The sequence below is a fragment of the Gracilinanus agilis genome, chromosome 3 (assembly GCF_016433145.1).
Source record: "Gracilinanus agilis isolate LMUSP501 chromosome 3, AgileGrace, whole genome shotgun sequence".
NCBI lineage: Eukaryota > Metazoa > Chordata > Mammalia > Didelphimorphia > Didelphidae > Gracilinanus > Gracilinanus agilis.
Genome location: NC_058132.1, coordinates 525,546,878 through 525,569,584, shown reverse-complemented (window position 1 = coordinate 525,569,584; position 22,707 = coordinate 525,546,878). Strand labels below are relative to the sequence as shown.

General features: G+C 36.4%; 1 protein-coding gene across 1 annotated transcript in view; it reads left to right on the top strand.

Annotated features, from left to right (window-relative positions):
- The window catches only part of UBAC2 (UBA domain containing 2), a 284,290-nt gene that overhangs the window by 94,306 nt on the left and 167,277 nt on the right, over positions 1–22,707 (top strand). The gene's annotated exons all lie outside the window — the stretch shown is intronic.

Genomic DNA, 22,707 nt, shown 5'->3' with positions numbered 1-22,707 from the left:
GAAATTCTGCCTTTTAAACTGTTATTTTCTTGCCAGATTTCTTCCATCTTCCTCAGCATTTCATTTTTAAACTCTTCCATAGCTTGTGACCAGCTTTCATTTTTTGGGGGAGGTTTGGGTTTTTGTTTTCCCTCCTCTGTTGTCTGGATTTTCTCTGTGTAGAAATTGTCCAGTGTTCCAGAATTTCTCTTGATAGTCTTTTTCTTCTGGACTTCCTTATTGCTGGCCATTGTTGGCCCCGCCCCTTTTCAGCTTTGTCTTTGCACTCAGGGTCTGCCTGGGCCTTGCAAGCTCCGGGCTCAGGTCTCCTTGTTCTCGGGGTCAGGCCTACTGGTAGTTCCCGGTCTGCCCCTCTGCCCGAGGTTCCTTCAGCAGTCTTTGGGGTTGCTTCCACAGCCGTGCTCTGGTCTGCACCCGGTCCTCACTGGAGGTCCAAGCCTGGGCTGGAGATCGTTATCCAAGCCTAGCGCACTGCCTTTGCCTGGGCAGATGCTCTTAGGGCCCTGACTTCACCCCCCGCAGAAGGTAGTGAAAGTCAGTGGGCTGGAGATCTTTATTTGCACCTGAGGCGATGCCTTCAGGGCTTGGGAAAGGCCGTGTTTTAGGGGCCTTTGTCCAGGCCTGAGGGGGTGCCTTCACCCACTTCCCTGCGCCCCCAGCCACCTGGGGTCCCTCCTCTTGCAGCACACAGGTACAGGCTCCGGGGCTGCCAGTGATTATCTGGTTGCCCCAGTCCTGTTTACCTGCTTGTGCGTTGGCGTTGTGAGAGGTGTGCGGTGTGGGGGGTGGGGGAGGGGCTTCTTCCTCTAGCGTTTTAGTGAGAGCTGTTTCACCCCTTTATAGCGTGGAAATGCCCCGATTCTGCATACCTTCAATGCTGCACCCTGTTGTGGGGTTCCTTCGTTCCTCTGGACTCGTTTTTATTTCCCCTTGAGGGGTCCTGTATGGTTCGGTCAGGAGAGATCGAGCAGCTGCTCCTTACACTGCCGCCATCTTACCCGGAAGTCCCCTATTGTTTTTAACTGTATTAAAATTGCAAACAAATAATAACATTGTTTGGTACTAATTTTATTTTTCACACCTCTTTAGAATAATCAGTCACAAATATACACTTTTTCTTCACTCATTACAAAGCCCATTTTTCTTGAATTTCTTGTTGGTAACAATATTATTTGTTTCATGTTCTGGAATATGGCAAAAGACAATGTTAGATTGGATGGTGACAGTTTCAGAAATGCCAAATGTCTAGATTCTCTAGAGGTGAAAGTCAATTGGAAAGGTGGGAGTATACCAATAGGCATCTGTGGCCTTTAAAACAGCAAACTGTTGCCATGTCTTCAAGGGAAGTGGGTATTGTGGGCAAGGTTAACAATAAGTTACAGTTAGGTTTCTAAATGAAATATCTTCCTGATTTTGGAGCAAATTTTCATTTGAGTAGTAATTATTAGAACTTCAGTGGCCATCCAAACTACCTCATCTTAAAGTCTTCAGAAAGAGTGAAAAAATTCAAAATAAAGAAGTTGCTCCCAAGGTACCTAAATGTGAATGACTTCGGTACAATGGTTAGAATTTTTAGAATGATGGAAATGTTATTTTAGCCCCTAATATAGTGAATAATAGGGTGTTACATGTCAATAATAACAGCTTCCAAAGCTTTCATTTTATAGAGGTTCCCTATATATTCCACACCGTGTGTGTAGTTCTCTAGTTCTCTTTTGCTTTTAAATAGCTTATGTTTGCTTTCATTCTGTTGCATTCTACTTCTGTTAGAATTCTACTCCTTACTTCACTTTGACCCTCTGATTTGAATATTATCCGGTCATTTTTACAAATTGCTCTTATACTCACCAGTGTTGCTATGGAAAAATGGACAAACTTAGGGCACTGAGAAGAAGAGATAAAGATTCCCAATACTTTTACTTAGCCTGGGCTTGGAGTCTAGAAGAATTGAATTCAAATCTTACCTTAGACTTTTATCTTAGATAATTCCCTTGACCTTTCTCAGTCTCAGTGTCTTCATTCTTTAAAATGAAGGGTGTGGCCCTCTTTTCCCCAGTTTCCTCACCTATAAAATGAGCTGGAGAAGGAAATGGCAAACCACTCTAGTACCTTTACCAAGAAAACCCCAAATGGGGTCATAAAGAGTCATAATTGATGAATAATATGCCTTTTTCATATTTTTGCTAATAGTAATAAAAATAAATAAAATGAAGGGCAATTGCCCACAGGTCACTTCTAGTTTTAAATCTATGAACTATAAAATATCCAAGGTGAGATTTTAGAGAAGTACTATGCTGAGATACAAAAGTGACTTTGATCAGCTAAAAATATATTAAGAAGATACATGCAAACATTAAGAAGATATATCTTTTATGCATGTATACATAAGATATTTTCCTATATGCAAATATACTCATTTGTCATTGGCTTTATTTTTTGAATTCCTACAATGTTTGGTACTACAGTAAAACAGATACAATACTCCTGGTGATATATAGCATGCAAAACTTATGAGCCATTTATGTAGGGCAGAATTTTCTAGTAGTTGATTGAAATAGCTTTGTTTCAAGTCATAAGTGAAAATAGGTTTAGAAGTTGAATATCTTTTTAATTTCTGCTTTTTTGTGAGTTGGTGTGATATTCAGTTCCTTTATTTCAACTATCACCTTCCTTTTAGAATATAAAGTATTCCACTGCTTGTCAAAGTGCTGTTGTGAAAGAAATGTCCTTCATTCAAACAAAACTGTGAACTGTCTTATAAATCAACCAGTAAATACGTTGTTAAATATATACAATATATTAAGCACCATGCTAAGTGCTGGGAATACAAAAAGAGACAAAAAATAGTCCCTGCTCTCAAGGGGCTTAGAATTGATAACAAACATATACAAAACTAGCTATATACAAGATAAATAGTAAATAATAGAACAAAGAATTAAAAAGAAGATGAGATTTTAGTTGGGATGTAAAGAAAGCTAGGGAGGTTGGTAGTTAGAGCAGAGGAGAGAGAGGTGTTCCAGTCATGGGGAACAGCCAGAGAGGATGCCTGGAGCCAACAGATGTCTCATTTGTGGAATGTCTAGTTTTACAAATTTGAAGAGTATGCGTCAAAAAGTAAGGTATAAGAAGACTGGAAAGGCTGGAGAGGCCAAGGTTAAGAAGGGCTTTGCATGTCAAACTGAGCGTTTTATATTTGATTCTGGAGGCAAAAAGGAAGCGACTGGAGTTGGCTGAGGGCTGAGTAGGTAGGTGACAGTAGGTCAGTGACAGAGGAAATCACTTTAGTGGCTGAATAGAGAGGATAAGTTTCAAACTTGAGCAGGTAGATCTGCCAGCAAACTATTGCAATAGGCCAGGAGTGAGGTGATAGAGCAGTTTGTGTCAGAGGAGAGATGAGAACATATTTGAAAGATTTCTAGACCTTGGTAACAGCTTGCATGTTAGAGAAATAGGAAATAGAGATAAATAGAGATAGTGAGGAATCCAGGATGAATTCTAGGTTGTAAACCTGATGGGGTGGGAGGATGATATAGGCAAAATAGGAGTGAGAGAAGATGGGTGGGGGTGGGGGAGACAGATAATCAGTTCATTTTGGACATAATGAGTTTAAGATGTTTAGTGGTCATACAGTTCAAGATGTCTGAAAGGCAGTTAGTGATGTGAGACTGGAAGTCAACTGAGAGTTTGGGGCAGGATATGTATATTTGCAGAGATAAATCCATGGGATCTGATGAGATCATTAAGTCATTAAGTGAAATGGTATGGATGGATAAGAAAAAAAGGTCCCAGACAGAACCCTAAGGAGGGACACAGGATAGACTAGGATAGAATGGTAGAATATGTTCAGGTACTCACCGAAGGGACATGTACTTTTTTTTAGTGGAATTTGAAAATTCATGTTAGTTAAATCAAACTTGTGCTACAGCAAAGTGGGTAAATCTACTGATAGCAAAGAGAACTCAAGATGTAGTTGAACTCACAATTCACTTCCTGTTCTTGTTTATCATTGGAAAGTTGTATCTTATGAAAGATTTTAGATTCAGATCATTGTGATGTTCTGAGAAAACTTTCAAAATGCTAACCATGTTTTAGTAACCTTAGCAACATAGGCAACACATAAAATAGCCTCCTGATTGCTTTTATGATCAAATGTTTCATGTATATAAATTATTGATTGGAGAAAAGTGTCATGTTTTAGTTAAATATTTGGAGAAGCCTTTTTTATCCAAAGTAAATAAAGAATCACATAAGTAGCTGATTACTTGGGCAGATTTGAGAGCATACATATGAGAGCTGGTAAGTTTTATTTACAAATATACTATGAAAATGCAGTAATGAGAAATAGCTGAGTCAGAAAATATATAGCCTAATTGGAGGTCTGCTTGATAAAATGTTGGACCTTGTACTAAAATGGTGGCAGTATCAGAGGAGAGAAGGCATCTTTTCATCTGCTATATCAATGCAACTACTGGTCCTTTATCCTTTCCACAAAAGGAAGCAGATTGTAGTCCAAATATACCACTCGATATTTTAGTAAACCCCAACTCCAGACCCCAGTTAACTTTAGGTTATACTCAGAGATGCAGATCTAAACTGAGATTGACTGTTGTCCTGTTTATTTTAGAGCAGCCCTAAGGCTCTGGTCCAAACCCAGAGAAACCCCAAGACAGGAGAGTATTTCTGTGGTTGACTGAATTGAATCCTAGGGCTATTCCTAAAATGCTAGCTACTCTAGCCCCAGAGTATACTTATAAATTGAGGAAAATTCAGGATGAATTCCAATTGGATTGTCATTTTGTATTAAAGCATTTGCCACCTGGTATTGAATTTTCTTTCAAATATCTAGGATATTATAGGCTGTAGTTGTCAGTGGCAGGGATAGAAATTTGAAGAAAGCATCACTGAAATGAATAAATGATAAAAAAAATAAAGACTTCTCTTTTGTCTATCTTTGGCTTAAGCTGACTCAAAAGCAGCTGTGTTTGGGCAGTGGGGTGAGCCAGGTCTAGAGATAGGTTCAAATCTGGCCTCAGACACTTCCTAGTTGTGTGACCTTGGGCAAGTCATTTAACCCCCATTGCCTAGCCCTTACCACTCTTCTGCTTTTGAACCAATACTCAGTATTCATTCTAAGATGGAAGGTAAGGTTTTTTTTTTTTTTTTTTTTTTTTTTTTAAAGCAACTGTGCTGTGTTAATACTATACAATTTGTTTTTCTCCTGAGGAATTTAGAAAGGTAGGGGATACATAGACAAGGCATTTTCTAAGGTTGACTCACCATACTAAATCTGCATATTTCCCTCCATCATTCCTTCCTCAACATACATTTCCTTGAAACAAAAATTAAAGTACAGCAAAACTCACCAACCTGATGACCATATCTGAGAGTTTATACAATATTGCATATATGGTAGCATATGCAATAGTCCCCCTACTTCTGCAGTGGAGGAGGGTGCATTTTTCAACCCTTCCACATTACTAAGCTGACTCATAATTTCACAGCATTCATTTTGTTTTATTGTTCTTTACATTTGCATTGTTGTTGTCATTTTATATATCATTTTCTACCTTATATTTAACTTTATTCTTTATCAGTTCATATCTTATGATTATTAAAAATTCTATGTATTTATAATAGAATAATGTTCTATTACATTTGTATTTGGCAATTTTTGTAATGATTTTTCAATCAATGGGCACCTACTTTGTTTCCAGAGCTTTGTTACCATAAAATAACTATTACTACTTTATATAAATTATATGCAGGCCCTTTCTATGCCTAGCTTCATGATCTCTAGATCAAAGGATGTGGACATTTTAATCACTAAAAAAAACCACAAACAAACAAGGGACAGTGACTCTCTGGCCTCAGACACTTTCTAACTTTATGCCTCTGGACAAGTCACTTGTCCAACAATTGTCCAACAAGTCACAACTCTTCTGCCTTAGAACTTTTACACAGTATTGAAACACATGCAAAAAAAAAAAACAAAAAAACACCCCCACACACACGAAAAAGACAACCACAAAAAAAAACATAACACCAAATTGCATTCCAGAATGTTTGAAAAAATTCAATCAATCATTAATATTTATTAATTGCTTATTGTATGAGAGACTGTGTTAAGTGCTGTGTATACAAAAAGAGGAAAAGATAGTCCCTTTCTTCTATAAGCTCTATCAGTCAGTCAGTCATTATTAAGCCCTTTCTAAGGGCCAGACACTATGCTCTAATGGGAGAAACAATTCAGAATTCCACTTCTAATTTAATTAAAGAAGGAAGTCAAAATAAATCCAAAGATCCCAGCTTTTGGTATAAGAACCCACTATTTGACAAAAACTGCTGGGAAATTTGGAAACCAGTATGGGAGAGAATTAGGTTTAGATCAACATCTCATACCCTATACCAAGATAAATTCAGAATGTTTTGATTGTAAGGCAAAAGAGTGGTAAGGGCTAGGCAATGGAGGTTAAGTAACTTGCCCAGGGTCACACAGTTAGGAAGTGTCTCAGGCCAGATTTGAACCTAGGACTTCCCACCTCTAGACCTGGCTCTCAATCCACTGAGCCACCCAGCTGCCCCCTCTGCTTCTGTTTTAAGGGTAAGTTCATCCCATTCACATTTACAGTTATGATTTAATCCTGACCTTTCTCCTTTTATTTTTTTCCCTTTCCTCCTTTGTGTTACTTTTAGTCAGTCTCCTCCCTTTCCCCTCCCTTATATTACTCCCCTTGCTCTGCCTCCCCATTCCTCTCTTACTTTAAGATCTTTTGGTAGCCCCCTGACCTTTTTCTCCCTCATATTACTCCTCTCCCTACCACCCAATTTTTTATTCCCCTTCTACTTCTCTGTAGGGTAAAATACAATTCTATATCCCAATGAGTCTGGCTGTTTCTCTCTCTGAGCCACTTCCAGTGAGAGTAAGGTTTAAGTATTACCTATCACCAACCTCTTTTTCCCTTCCATTACATTGGTTTTCTTCTCTCCCCACCTCCACCCTCCTACCCTGAGCTTTTTCATGTGATATATTTTACTCCATTTTACTTTTCTTTTCCTATTTCTCTTAGTATTATCCTCTTTTACATCCCATTTTATTTTTTTAACATATCATCCTAAACAGCTTATTACCACCCTTCTATGAATACTTCTTCTAACAACAATGATAATGATAACAGTTTTTAATAGTTACAGATATCATCTTTCCATATAGGAATATAACCCATTTTATCTTATTGAAGCCCTTAAATTTTTTCTTTCTTATTTCCCTTTTTATGCTTCTCTTGGATTTTGTATTTGGGCCTCAGATTTTCTGTTTAAGTCTGGTCTTTTCTTCAGGAATGTTTGGATATCTTGTATTTTATTAAATGACCATACTTTCCCTTGAAAGAATATGGTCAATTTTGTTGGGTAGTTGTTTCTTGGCTGGAAATCCAATTTCCTTGCCTTCCAGAGTAGAGTTTTCCAAGTCTTACAGTCCTTCAATGTGGAGCTGCCAGGTCTTGTGTGATCCTAACTGGGGCTCCATGACATCTGAATTGTTAATTTCTAGCTGCTTTTGTATTTTCTCCTTGGCCTGGGAGCTCTTGAAATTGGCTATAATGTTTCTGGGAGTTGTCATTTGGGGATTTAATGCAGGATGTGATATGTGGATTGTTTCAATCTCTATTTTACCTGTTCAAGAATATCAGGGCAGTTTTCTTGGATAATTTCCTGTAATCTTATGTCTAGGCTTTTTTTTTTTTTTTTTGGTCATGACTTTTGCATAGTCCAATAATTCTTAAATTGTCTCTCCTAGATCTCTTTTCCAGGTCAATTGTGTTTTTTTGATGAGGTATTTCACATTTTCTTCTATTTTTTCATTCTTTTTATTTTTTAAAATAATTTCTTGATATCTCATGAAGTCATTAGCTTCTAATTGTCCAATTCCAATTTTTTTTATTTTTTATTTTTCTAAATTTTATTTAACTGATTAAGAAAATTTTTTCATGGTTACCTGATTCATATTCTTTCCCTTACCTCCTCCCATATCTAATGAGCATTTCCACTGGGTTTTACATGTGTCATTGATCAAGACCTATTTCAATATTATTAATATTTGCACTATGGTTAGAATCTACATCCTCAATCATTATCCCTATCAATCCATGTGATCAATCAGTTGTTTTTCTTCTGTGTTTCTACTCCCATGGTTCTTTCTCTGTATGTGGATAGTGTTCTTTTTCATAAGTCCATCAGAATTGTCCTGGATCATTGCATTGCTGCTAGTACAGAAGTCCATTACATTTGATTGTGCCACAGTGTATCGGCTCTGTTTATAATGTTCTCCTGATTCTGCTTCTTTCACTCTGCATCAATTCCTGGATGTTGTTCCAGGTCACATTTAATTCCTCCAATTCATTATTCCTTTGAGCACAATAGTATTCCATCACCAACAGATGTCACAATTTGTTCAGCCATTCCCCAATTGAAGGGCATCCCCTCATTTTCCAATATTTTTGCTACCACAAAGAGTGCAGCTATAAATATTTTTGTATAAGTCTTTTCCCTTATTATCTCTTTGGGGTATTAGCCTCAAAGTGGAATGGTTGGATCAAAGGGCAGGTAGTCTTTTAAAGCCCTTTGGGCATAGTTCCAACCAATTCTAATTTTTAAAGATTGAATTTCTTCCATGACCTTTTGATCCTCCTTTTCCTTTTGACCTAGTCTTCTTTATGTCATTCTTTTCATCCTTTAATTTTTTTGCCTCATTTTCCAGTTTGTCAATTCTGGTTTTTAAGACACAGTTTTCTTGTTTTAATGCATGTGCCTGTTTCCAGATGGCCTATTTTGCTTTTTATGCTCTTGTTCTCCTTTTCCTAATTTTCTTCAACCTCTCTTATTTGATTTTTTAAATTCTTTTTTGACTTCTTCCAGAACCTGAGTCCAATTCCCTGGATTTTTTGAGATTTTGCTTAATGCTTCTTGAATCTTGTCCTCCTCTGTTGGTTCTATTCTTTGGTCTTTATCACCAAAGAAGCTTTCACTTGTAACTTCCTTCTTTTTCTTCTGTTATTTACTTATTTTTCCACCCTCCTTGTGGACTGTACACTCACTCTTCTGTTTGTTTACTGGACCTGAGTGTTTGAGCTGCTCTGCCCTGTAGGGAATCTTAGGTTTTCCTCTCTCCTCTGCTGGTATACTGGATTAGACAAGTTCAGCTGATCTGCTTAGCTAATCTGTCCTGAGGCCAAATTCACCAACACATAGAGGCCAAGGGTGCCTAACCATGTGCCCCATACCCACCCTAGTTCCTCCCTGCCAGCCACTGTCAGAGCCCTGAGCTTCGCATGATGGTACCGAGGTACTGCAGTACAGTTGCAGCCTTTGCTCTTGAATCCTACAGTCAGGCTGAGTCCTAATGCAGGTCTCAGCACAGTAGGTGGGAAAGGGGTGTCAGGTCTCTTCCTTATACCATGGAGATGAACTCTTCCTGCCTACCTTTCAAGTTGTGTTCAGTAGGAGAGTCCTGTAGCTCCATCTTGTTGTGTTTGGTTTTCTGTCTTTTTTGAAGTGCTTTTTAAAGATTACTATGGTAGAATAGTCAGAGAGGTTTCAGCTTCTCCTGCTTCAAAGCCATCATCTTGACTCTGTCCCTTTGTGGATCTATTTTGTACCCTTCTATTATACTACAGCAATTACTTCTCTCAGTTTCTTTGTTTGCTTTTGAGGTTTTAAAAGTAAACAACTGTTATCTACAAATAATTTTGTAAATATGTGAATAAAAAGTAAAAATGATAATTTTGTTTCCTTTTTTAAAACATTTATATTTTTCACCTCTCCTTTGGAAATGCTACTGCTAGCATTTCTAGAACTATTTCAGATAGTAAGGCCAAGTGATAACTCTTTCAATGTGGATTTTAGTATGCTCTTTTCAATGATTTCTTGGCATCATTAAACATTTAACTATGTATGCATTAAGCCACTCGGTAGGCTAATTGCTGGGGATACAAAGAGGCAAAAACCATTGTCCTTACTCATATTCTTATGGGGGAAGACAACATGCAAACAACTACACAGACATTTAAGACAGTTACAGAACAGGGATGGTCATCTCAGAGGGAAGGCACTGACTCTCAAAGGTAGCTAGAATGCAGAGGGAAGAACCTGGAAGAATATTCCATGCATGGAGGCCCCCAAGTACAAGGCATAGAGGATGGAAAATGGAGTTTCAGGTTGATGTGGCTCGGTTTTCAAGTGTATTAAAGGGAATAAAGTGTAAGAATCCTGGAAAGGTAGGGAGGAGCTAAGTTGCAAAGAGCTATAACTACCAAATAGAGGATTTTAAATTTGATTCTGAAAGGAACAGAGATCCACTAGAATTTATTGAGTAAGTTAGTGATATGATCAGACATGCTTTAGGAAAATCAATTTGGGGGAAGCTGCAATAGGGGTAAAGTGAATTGTCCAAAGTTATTCAACTTTTAAGTGTCTGAGGTCAGTATTGAATTTGAGTCTTTTCTGATTCCAAATCAAGGTCTTTGTCTACTAGACAACCTAGCTTTTGCCATCCTTTTCCACTGGCTGTCCCCCACATTTGGTATGCTTGCCCTCTTCATCTCTGCTTCCTGGCTACTACCTTTAAAACCTAGTTCAAATGTCATTTTCTGGAGCTTTTTCTCAGACCATTCTTCTTTCCCCCCATTTCTCACTTGCTATTGTTTATTTTTGTAATGTAAGCATAAGGTGATGAAAGCCTAATGTAGGATGGTGATTATGAGTAGAGAGAAAGGAAAGTAGAGGGAGAATGTTTTAAAGGTAGAAGTAATAAGATGTGGAGACTGATTGGATATGTGGGTTGAGGAGTTGAACATAACTTAGATAACTGGGAGGATGATGGTCCTTCAATAGTAATTGGGGAGGTTTAGAAGATGGGAAACTTTAAAGGGAAAGATGGTGAGTTATATTTGATATAGTGAGTTGAATTTGTGATCTCCATGAACCATTCAATTCAGAAGTCCAAGAAATAGTTGGTAATATGACTAGAACTCAAGAGAGAGGTTATATAGATCTGGAAGTCATCTACATAGAATTAATAGTGGAACTCATTGGAACTGATGAATTCACCAACCAGGACAGTATAGATGGAGAAGAGGAATTTAGGAAGAATTAGTGAGCATGACATGGAAGTATAACCAACAAAGCAAACTAAGAAGGAATGGTCTGAATAGGTAGAACTAGGAGAAAACAGCCTCACAAAAACCTGAAGAAAAGAGAATAGCCAAGAAAAAAAGGTGAGCAACAGTGTCAGTGACTGCAGAAGTCAGAAAGGATGATGAGTGTGAAAAGACCATTAGATTCGATAATTACCCTAATGGCTTTGAAGTGTGCAAAAAAAAGTGAAGTATAATGAAAAGGATTCTGGATTTAGAGGACTTTGGTTTTACTCTCAGTTATGACTGCTTTCTAATATGTAATTAGAATTTTGTACCCCAGGACTCCATTTCCCAGAATCCCACTTTCATCCTTATGTTACATCCTTATATTTTGGAGATAAAGTTTCTATAATCCCTCCCTCTCACTCTTTTGCTGCTACTCCTGTTGGGAAAAACTTCTTTTTACTCAGGCTTTACTTTTGTCTTTTTATTTCTTCTACTTGAAGTGATTATTAATAAATCATAAAATATAATACTTGGCATTATTGGATATTAATTTAAATCTTACATTTCCCATGTCATCTTGGATGACAGTGATAATGATAATAAGAACACTAACATTTTGAGGTTTGCAGAACATTTTACAAATATCTCATTTTATCCTCACAATTTACTTGGAAGGTAGGTTCTATTATTCTCACTTTATAGATGTGGAAACTGAGGCAGATAATAGTTAAGTGTTATCCAGGGCCAAACAGATAGTGAATGCTTTAGGTGGAATTTGAACTTAAGACTTCCTGACTTTAAGTCTAGTGCTCTCTGCACTACACTACCTTTATCTCCCTAAGTCTTGGTTTCCTCATCTGTAAAATGAGGCAATTGGACTAGCTAACCTCTAACATCCTCCTTCTAATTCTAAGTCTGTGATCTTATGATAGATTAAGTGCATATGATTAGTGATTGTTAAGTGTCTGTTAGGTATGTTTGAATAGTAAGATTCCATAAAATACTTAGGCAGGAGGCAGCAGGCCATAGGAGTTAAATTAATGTCCAATACTTCAAGTATTATTTTTATAAAGTTTATTATCTTGACAAAATTGAACCATGTGACTAAGTTTTTTTACCTGCTCAAAAATCCACACCCCACCAAAATTGTGACAGGAAGGAAAGAGGGAGAGAGACAGACCCCACCCAATTTATATCCTGTCTTTGTCAGCACATAATGACAGGAAGTGAGTGAGGTTCTGGGAATCGTTGTTTTGCTGGGGATTGTAGTTTTTAAGGTAACAGATTCTAATTACACTATATCCCATGAGATCCTTTGGAAGACTAGTCTCCTCAATGGATCTTGTAAACATACCTAACTTATAAATTACAATAATTTGGGAATAAAAGGGAAAGAGAACAAAATAAGTGATTGCTAGGTGTATTGACAAAAAACCAATTAGGGTACAGTCCCTTTTGGCAAAAGAGTATACATACAAGGCAAGCTACTATTTGCTATTATTGTTGTGATAGATTATCAGTGCCTCTCAAGTCATTTGGTTATTCTTAAATAGTAGAAGCTCTCTAATAAGCTGTTGCTCTCTTGACCTCTGTCATTCCCACAGTTTTGTTTACTATATATCAGCTTATTCTGAAAGTACGGCAGTGACCTCCTTTCTCTGGCATTGTTAGCCCTTATTAATGCTTGAAAATACAGGCTGTTTTGACAATTTGGGCCTCTAAAATAATTTTCTTCTTTTTGACCAAATGATGGTTACTTTGATACTTAATTCAGAACTATGATCTGTAATGATATTTTGCAAAGCAATATGGAAAGCAAGATGATGGACAGTTACCTGATTAGAACATAGAATGGACTGAGCCTGGCAGGGGCTGGCTTGTGCCAAATCAATTAATGGTCAAGTATAAAAGGAAGGATTTGAACTAAGACAGGGTCTCAATCTGAGATATTTGGGGTAGTGGGAGGTTTGTGGTAGTGGTGAGGGTAGGCCTTAAGTCAACTTGAATTATCAGCAAACTCCACTGACCAATCTCACAGTCCCTGATCCTGTGATACCTTTATACTGAGTAACTTATTCCTAATTCATATTCCAAGAAGAAACAACAACATCCTTCAGCAAACAACCTGATTTGGGTGAACCAACCTGATTTGGGTGAACCAGTTTAGCTCTGCCAGGCTGGCAACTGGCAATTATCAATTGACAACTGATAATCCTGATTACCTTCAATTCAAGTACCATCTTTGTCAGCATTAGCTTAGATCAAGAACTTCCTGTTTCCCTCCTTCCCAGTTATTACCCTGCTCCCCTCCTAAGCCCGAAGCACATTAAATCTTTGAACTTATCTAGATTGGTGTCATCTCTATCTTTAGGCTTAGTGATTCTATCCCTGGGACATTTGAGGGAAAAGAGAATAGTAACATTCATAGCAAGATATAATCTGCAGTCAAACTCTAGTGTTATCCTACTAGGCCAGATTAGTCAGTTAGAAGTATCTGTACAATTCTATTCACAGATTCTCCATTTGGCTGGCTATTCTGGGACACTGTTATTCTGAAGTTGAGTTTAGCAGATTCAATTATCAACTATCTTGTGGGCCCTAAGTGTCACTAGGACCATTATAACAGATCCCATCATTGTCATTCTCTTCCCTCTTCCCCTTCATCCTTTCATGTCACTCATCTTTACCTTCTTATCTGTTTTCTCATAAATCCTTTACAAAATCCAGTATGCTGGAGTCCTTTTCTTTATCTCTCTAGTTTATATGGTATAGTATACAATATATGTATATATTATTGGTTACTCTTATTACATGACTAGCCTGCCCCTTTTTCTGTCATTACATCTCTTTGATTACCACTCATTTAAAATTCATGAGAATTATAATGAGAATATTAATATTAATATCATTTTGTTTCTTTACTGGTATACCAACAAAAGATTTTTGGACAAAATCTCCTATTTGCATACTGGTCATATAATCCGATTTTATATGAGTAATCAGGAGTGCTTCGTTGCTCTTATTTCATGGACCCCTTCTCATATATTTGCTGACTACATTCACAATTCTTTAAATTAAATTTTATTTTTTCAATCAACAAAAATCTTCCTTTTCACATTCCTACATCGATTTTTACCTCATTGTCTAAACAAAAAAAACCCAACAACAACATTTCTGTTACAAATGTGTATTGATGAACAAAGCAAATTCTTACATTGGCTATTGTAAAAAAAAATAGGACCCTGTCTATCTCCATCAACAATTCCATCAATAATTTGTCCGAGATAGGTACCACATTTCATTATAAGTTATCTGGAATCATAGTTGCCATTACATTTGATCTGAGCTCAAGCTCATAAGTCTTTCAAAGTATATAAATTATTGTCCTGGTTGTAATTGACTTTAGTCAGTCAATTAGTAAAAATTTATTATGTAACAGGCATTGTGATAAGTGCAGGACAATCAAAGAAAAGCAAAAGACAGTTTTCTATTTGCTCTGTATCAGTTTATACAGTCTTCTTGGATTTCTTTAAAACTGTCTCCAGATTTTTTTCAGCACAGCAGTTTTCCATAACATTAATATCACTTGTTCAGCACTTCCTCAATTGATTGCCACCTCCTCATTTTCCAAGCAAAAAGAGCTTTTTATTTTTGTTCACATAGGTCCTTTACCTCTTTCTTCATTCTCTTTGGTATATAGATTGCTTTCCAGAAAGAATATTTCCATTCAGTTCAGTCTACAGTGCATTAATGTACTTATTTCTTCATAACTTCCAGTATTTGTCTTTATCCTTTTTTGTCAACTTTACCTATCTGATGGGTATGAGATAGAACCCCAGGGTTGCTTTAATTTGCATTTATCTCATGATAGGTGATTTGGAGTGTTTTCCCTGGCATTTTCTAACTGAAATGACCTCCTCTCATTCTACTTGTTTGAACATTTGTACCCATCCTTTAGACGTAACTCAAATGCCTTTAATAATGCCATCAGTTAGAATTATTTTTCTTTCTTCATATTTCACAAAGACATTCTTCTTTTCTTCTTCCCCTCTCACTATTTCCATGGATTCTTAATTTAGAATTCTTGGTCTCCCAAGGGTTTCATGATATGTTTCAGGAAGTCCCTCAACTTGGAAGGTGAAAACAAAATACATCATTATGTTCACTAACCACTAATCTAAACTTAGCAAATGGTTCCAAAACATACAGAAAAGGGATAGGAATCCCTGCTCAATGTTAAATCATGGTTATTACTGAATGCTTTTTATCCTCCTGCTTGAGCAGGCAAGGTTCTCAAGGTCCCTAACAGTGGTTCATTTAAACTTTGTAGTATTTCCCTCAGAACCCAAAGCTAGGCCTTAGATATAATAGGCACTCAATTAATATTTGTTGAGTTGAGTAATACCACCTTATTTATTTTTGCAGTATAATACAAGAAGCACTAAACACAATGGGAAATGTATCATACTGATAACAGAAGGAAAACACTGGTACAGACATTCTCAAGCAATAAGGACGTATCAAAAATATGACTATTTTTAGAATAGGACTAAAGGTCAAATATCATGTAGTTTCATTCTGATAATGCCCTTTCCCCCCTCAAAAACTGCTTACAAAGACTATTTCTTACCAGAGATAGAAACCAAACATTTCCCACATTGTATGTAAGCTCATTCATTCCAATCAAGTATTTGCTACATGTGCAGCAATGCTAGGCCCTATGGAAGATAAAGAGAAATGTGGCACCATTTCTAGCCTCAAGAAGCTTACAATTTAGGTGGGGGAATAACAACATAAGTATAGTCACTTTGTGAATTGTAAAACACTAAATGTAGGACCAGAGGTTTAGAATAAAACAATCTTAGGAATCATCTAATCCATCCTCTCATTTTATAGATGAGGAAATAGAGACCCAGACAGATTAAATTACTTGCCTAAGATCATCATGTAGGCAGATCTAGATTTTGAACCAAGAATCACAAAATTTGAGGATCAAATGGAACATCACTGGCCTCTTGTTCTAACTTCTCACTTGAAATCCAGTTTTCTTTCCTTTGTACCATGCTGCTTCTTAAAATTTATTAAAAATCTATTAAAATTTCCTCTTATTAAAAAGGCAAGCAATAATACAAAACATTATGGTAAATGCTAAATAAATGGTAGGACAACAGAAAACTATGGGAATTGAGGAGGGAGAATTACACTAATGTAACAAAATCCCACCTACATCAGGAGACCTTTTTCTAACCCTATTCTCCCCCCTTCACCCTCTGTTAATTCTAAAATTACCTTGTACTTCCATTATGAAATACATGTTTGTAGATATATATTTTTAATTTTAATTCTTTTCACTTAAAAAAATCTATTTTCTCTACCTTCCATTCTTTCCCATTGAAAAAAAAGAAACAGAAAATCCTTGTAATAAATATTCATAAACAAGCAAAACAAATTCCTGATTGGCCATATCCAGTGAACACATGTTTTCATTCTGTACTTTGAGTCTATCATTTCTTGGAGTGGTTAGTATGCTTCATTAGGGGCCTTCTGAAGTTAGAATTGGTCATTGTGTTGATCAGAGTTTTTTAAGTATTTCTAGTTGGTTTGTACATATTTTGTGTATACAGTTTTTATATGTTTTCTTTTTCATTAAAAACATGAGCTCCTTGAAATTAAAGACTGTGTTTTTTTTACCTATGTTTGTATATACTTGGTCCTTATTATTATGTCTGGTAGTCAGTCAGCAGTTAGCCAACAAGCATTAAGTACTTGTTGTGTGCTAGACACTGGGATAAGTGCTGGGACTGTAAACAAGGAAAATGAAAGCCCTTACTCTCAAGGAGTTTATGTTGTAATGGGGAAAGACAACACACTAAAAGGAGCTAGAAAGAGGAGGGGAAGGATGAGGTACGTTGTGAAGGACATGGTGAGAAAGTCCTTTGGAATGTGATAGCAGTGCTGCTTGGAGAAGGATGAAGACATGCTTAGCCTGGGGCTCCTCCTTAAGTTGAAGGTTCTATGAGGAATCATCTAATCAGAAGGTGATGCCTCAAGGTGAAAGAATAGTCCAGGGATGAAGTGAACTTCCAGAGTGGAGAGTTTTTTTTTTTGTCATGGTAGAGGAAGGCCTGGAGAAATATGAATATAATGCAGCCAAGGCAGCAGGTGACCTGGAGTCAGGAGGACCTGGGTTCAAATGTGGTCTCAGACACTTCCTAGCTGTGTGACCCTGGGCAAGTCATCTAACCCCAGTTGCCCTTTTTTTTTTTTTGCCACTCTTCTGCCTTGGAACAGATACTTTCATATCGATTCCAAGACAGAAGGTAAGAGTTTAAAAAAATAAGTTTGTGGTAATCATTTTCACTCACTTGAAATAATTGTGGAGGAAGCAGGTCTCAATTGGGACTGGTAGGCTGGGTAGGATTTGGCTAGGTGGAGGCAGTTTTCAGGTTATGGTAATAACAGGAAATGAAGCAGTAATTACCATGATTTTTAAAATATATATATATATATATATATATATATATAAAACACATCAGACTAGATTAGTAGGAACTTCCTAAAGTTCAGAGAAAAATAAGTTTGGATAGGTAGTGTGAGGTTGAAAAATAGAGGTCAGTGAAAACCAAGTAGATCAATGTGACCTTGATATAAACTGTGAGGTGTTATTATAGGCTTCAGAGCAAGAAAATAGCAATGAAAGGATTTAAAGAAGTGACACTAGTATTAGGGATAATGTACTGGATTTGTAGTTGGATGAACTGGGCTATTGTCACAGGTATACCACTTACTACCCACCTCAGGTTCCTTAAGTGTTTGGTACTAGATGACTTCTAAAGTCCCTTTGGACTCTAACTATATGGTCATATAATTGGAAAGAGAAATTGATTAAAGACAGTTAAGTCAGCCAGGAGGCTCTTAAAGTTTTCAAGGGATGAGGTGATAAGCTCAATGACTAAATTCATGTCAGTGGGAAGGGAAATAATGAGATGGACAGGAGAAATAGAAAAATATCTATTGTATTTGGTAACTTATGGATACAGCAGATGAAAGAAAGGTGACCTCTGGGTTTCAAATATGGTGTGATATTGCTATTAACAGAGATGAAGGGAGAGCAAGGATCCAAATAAGTTTGTCTTTGGATATGCGGAGTTTGAGGGCTGGTGAAATGTTCTGTAGGTAGGAGGAGTCTGTCTATGAGGGGATGCAATTGGATGGGATTCTTCATTGTAAGTAATGGTTCTGTAGCAAATAGTGTGTTTCAAAGTTGCATTTCAGAGCTACTTTGCCTTTGGTTCTTCTTTAAGGATGAATTTCCAGGGCCTGCAAGAGTCAGCCCTGGAAAGACTAGACTATAATGAAAAACAGTATTTCTTTAGAAACCATATGTTTAATCAAAATTACAACTTACAGAACTTGGTTCCTTTTGATTCCCTTTTGACTAATTGAAAGTAGAACTTGTTTTTGGAAATTTTCAAGAAAAAAGTTAGCAACTCTTCTAGGAAAATCTGAGTATAATTATACCTGAACAGAAGAAAATTTGAATATAATGCTGCCTGAATGATCTTACAGAGATCACTTTCTAATCTTGTGATTGTTGTTTCCTCCTTTTTTACCTCAGTAGTTAAAAAAAACCCCAAGTCTTAATGCTTTTATAGAATATCTTAAGTTACCATGGAACTAAAAGATAACCAAAGTAGAATTTTTAAAAGCTAATTTAAGGTGTGTTCTTCCCCTTTTAAATGTGCATTTTTAAAAAATGAATACTGTGGGAGTAATTACACTTAATTTCTGAAACACAAAATTGTTTAAAAAACAAAAAGCTTTTATCTTCCTAAACTTAATTTTGAAAATGAGAAGTTTTGAAAATGTAAAAATTAACTTATGTTTTCCTTTAACTTCATTGGCTTATTGTTTTAATTTTGCTATTTTATGTATTTAAGTGCCCAGATTATATTGTAAGCAAGAAAACAGACAAAATGTACATATGATTTTGTTCAATACCTGGTATACTATCATACATAGTTGAGTTTTTGACTAAATCATATCTCATTTTTAATGACATCTCTTTTTCTTTTTTTGTTTGTTTTTAAACCCTTAACTTCTGTGTATTGGCTTATAGGTGGAAGAGTGGTTAGGGTGGACAATGGGGGTCAAGTGACTTGCCCAGGGTCACACAGCTGGGAAGTGTCTGAGGCCAGATTTGAACCTAGGACCTCCCATCTCTAGGCCTGGCTCTCAATCCACTGAGCTACCCAGCTGCCCCACATGTCTTTTTCTTTAAATTTTACTAGTATCTTCTCTGGGATAATTTCCCAACTTGCCCTCCTGGGTTGGTTCCCTAGGGACAGCTGCTAGCAATGTTCTAGGGGTACCATTATGGAGCTACCCTTTTAAAATTAATAGCTTATTAACTCCTACTGCTATATTTTCTTTATCAATCAGCTAGCTGACACATTTAACTCTTTCAAAAGGCATTTACTTAGATGTCAGAAAGAAATAATAGCCATAAAACATTCCCCTCTTAAAGTTGAGACACCCTTTCCACCAAATATATGCCATTATCAGTGGGAAGAGTGGGTTTAAATGTAAGTACAGCTTCATACATGTTGGATACAAGTGTGATAAAAGCAACCTACACAGCTTGTGATTCTTCGGGGCCTAGCAGTTATTTCTTTTCATAGAACCCTTATACATATATTTGCTTTTATTTTAGCTAGTCTATCTCTGCTGATTCTTAGTTTGCTCCTCTACACACTTAAACTCCCAATTGCCAAGAGCGATTTCCTCAAAGGATTGCTTGTACCTCATAAAGGTACATTCACAATTTTACAGCTATTTTAAAACCACCTTACCATAATAAAATTTTATCATCTATAACTAAATCCTTTGACAGATGAAGAAGAGGGAAAATCATATCCCTCATCGTTTGCATTGGTGTTGAAAATATTACAAATGGTTCAAATAGATTTAATTGGGTTAGTGGCAATGCCAAAGTGCTTAATCTTTTGTGCCTTAGAAAAACTTCTCGATTTTGGTGTCTTGGTATCTTTTGTTGCTTTATAAGCCTTTTAATAATACCCTGGTGAAGTAAGAGGCACAAAAGTAGGAATAATGTGCTGGACTTGGAAATCACCTTAATTCAACACACATAGTAGGGCAGCATTTTGCTAGGCATTGGAGCATCAGAAGTTAAAAAATGTAGGCCCTCAAGGAACTTATATTCTCCTGGAAAAAGCAGTATGTACACAGGTACAAAACAGGGTAAAAACAAAACCAATTGAGGAGGGAGAACATAGTAACAATTGCTGAGATCAAGAAGAGCCCTGTAAGGGGCAGCACCTAAGGTGAGCCTGGGAGCTATGAAACTAGGAATACTTAGAGATCCAGGTGGAGGTGAACTGCATTCTAGATACTGTGGGGGTGGGGGGTGGGGAAGGGGGGACAGCAGAAGAGATCTAGTGTTTAGTCCATTTTAAGAGCTAGTGAGCCAGTCTGACTATTAAGGTAGATTGAGTGAAGGAAAGTAACATGGAATCAGTCTAGAAAGGTAGGAAAGAGCCATATTGTGAAGGGTTTTCAGTACTAGCCTGAGGAGATTATATTTTTGTCTTAGAGACAATAGAAAACCACTGAAGATTTTCCAGCAACTCTGTGATGTTGTCAAGCTTTCATTTTAGTCATTTTAATTTGTCATCTATGTGGGAGTTGGTTTGTGGAGAGGTTAGAGACTGGAGATCATCAGAAAGACCTGAGTTTAAAAACATCAGAAGCTTACTAAATTCTGTGATTAGCTAAAGGGAGAGAAGGGAAAATCACATCCCCCATCCCTTGTACTAGGGATGAGAGTATCATGTTTCAAATAGTCTTAACTATGCCATGCACAAGACACTTAACTCCTTAAATCTTAGATTCTACACCTATACAAATAAGAATTAATATTTCTGTAGAATCTACATCACAAAATTGTTGTGAGGTTACAATGAAATAATTTTCAGGTATTGCAGAAATGTCAGCTATCGCCATCGTCGTCGTCATCATCATCATCTGACATGAAGAAACAAAAACAAGATGCTTAAATGGAGCAAGGGAAAGGCATTGTTGGCCATCTTTACACTTTGCTTATAGTTCTTGCCTCTACTTTTCTCCCGAGGCTGTTGTGAAGATAGTGGCTTTTTGAAATATTTTTGAGGTTCTACATTTCCAGAAGTAGTCTATACACATTAACTCAGTTGTGCTATATTATACAGCAGGAGGCCAAAATGAATTTGATCAGAATTTAAAGAAAATTAAGGTTGCAAATGAGACTTCTGATTTTTCATATTGAAAATATGACCCATAGGAGTTTTTCAAGTTACTGATACTTACTGTCATTTTAGTGAACTTAAAAGTAACAGAATTCTTCATCTACCAAGCAAGGCTCCTTTTTCCTACCCCTATTTTACATTCTGTGAATAATCTTTGCTGGTTGACTAGCAAAGAAACTAATTTCATGAGTCATGATTTCATAAATGACATCTTTTTTTGTCTGTTCTACTTTGAATGTACAAAATGAAAGACTCCTACCCACCAGTGATAGAATAAAATTATCCTTAGTATGCAAAAAAACGAACTCATATTTCGATCATGATTTCCTCTTAACCCATGAGGTAGATTTAGAAGTATTATTCCCATTTTACAGATGAGGAATATCTTATGACTACTCTCTCTTTGCTCCTTTTCCACCCTCTCCAAGGTCTGGGCTGGCTGCGTGGCTTATAGCTAAACCTGGTATTTCGTTGCTTCAGCTGTTGCTGCTAGTTCTACTCCTGAGACTATTTTTCTTGACTTTGCTGATGTCATGCCTCCAGAAGTCTCTGGGGAAGGAAGAGGATTGGAAACATTCAGGGACAGAATCATAACTTTCAAACATTCAGGTCTTTATTTGAAATAAAGTTTTGGGATTAAAAAAATGCCAAATATATAAATTTTTTAGTATCCAGGATTATAAAAAATGCATATAAAGTGAATATATTAACATTTTTACATTGAAAATATACAAGATATGCACATTAACTTTAACTATATTAAAAAGAAGGAAAACAAAGGAAGAGGTACCCTGAAGAAAGACACACTAAAATCATTTCTATTTGTTTCTTTTTTTAAAAAATTGATTTGTTTCTAGCCTGTTAAATACTATGAGTTTTCTGCTTATTTTACATTTTAACTGCATTATTCATTTTTTTGTTGATGATCGTTATTCTTATAACATCATTTTTTAAGAGAAAACAAACAAAAATCTTTCTTAATATAAAGACAGAGATTTGTCTATTTAGGGCAATGTATTCTTCCTGTGACGTATAGCCAACTTAATGAGTCTTCTAACTCTTTATAAATTATTATTATTAAAGCATTTTCAAATTCCTAGTTTTCATTAACACAAAACAGTTGGCAGTAATAGAGATTCTGTCCTACAGACATCATTTCTCATTTATAAAGTAGAATTTTAAATTTTCATGGTTCATTTGAAGGTTCTTTATTGTTGTTTTGAGATATAAAATGCATATTTATTAATCTCCAAGTTAAAAGGTCT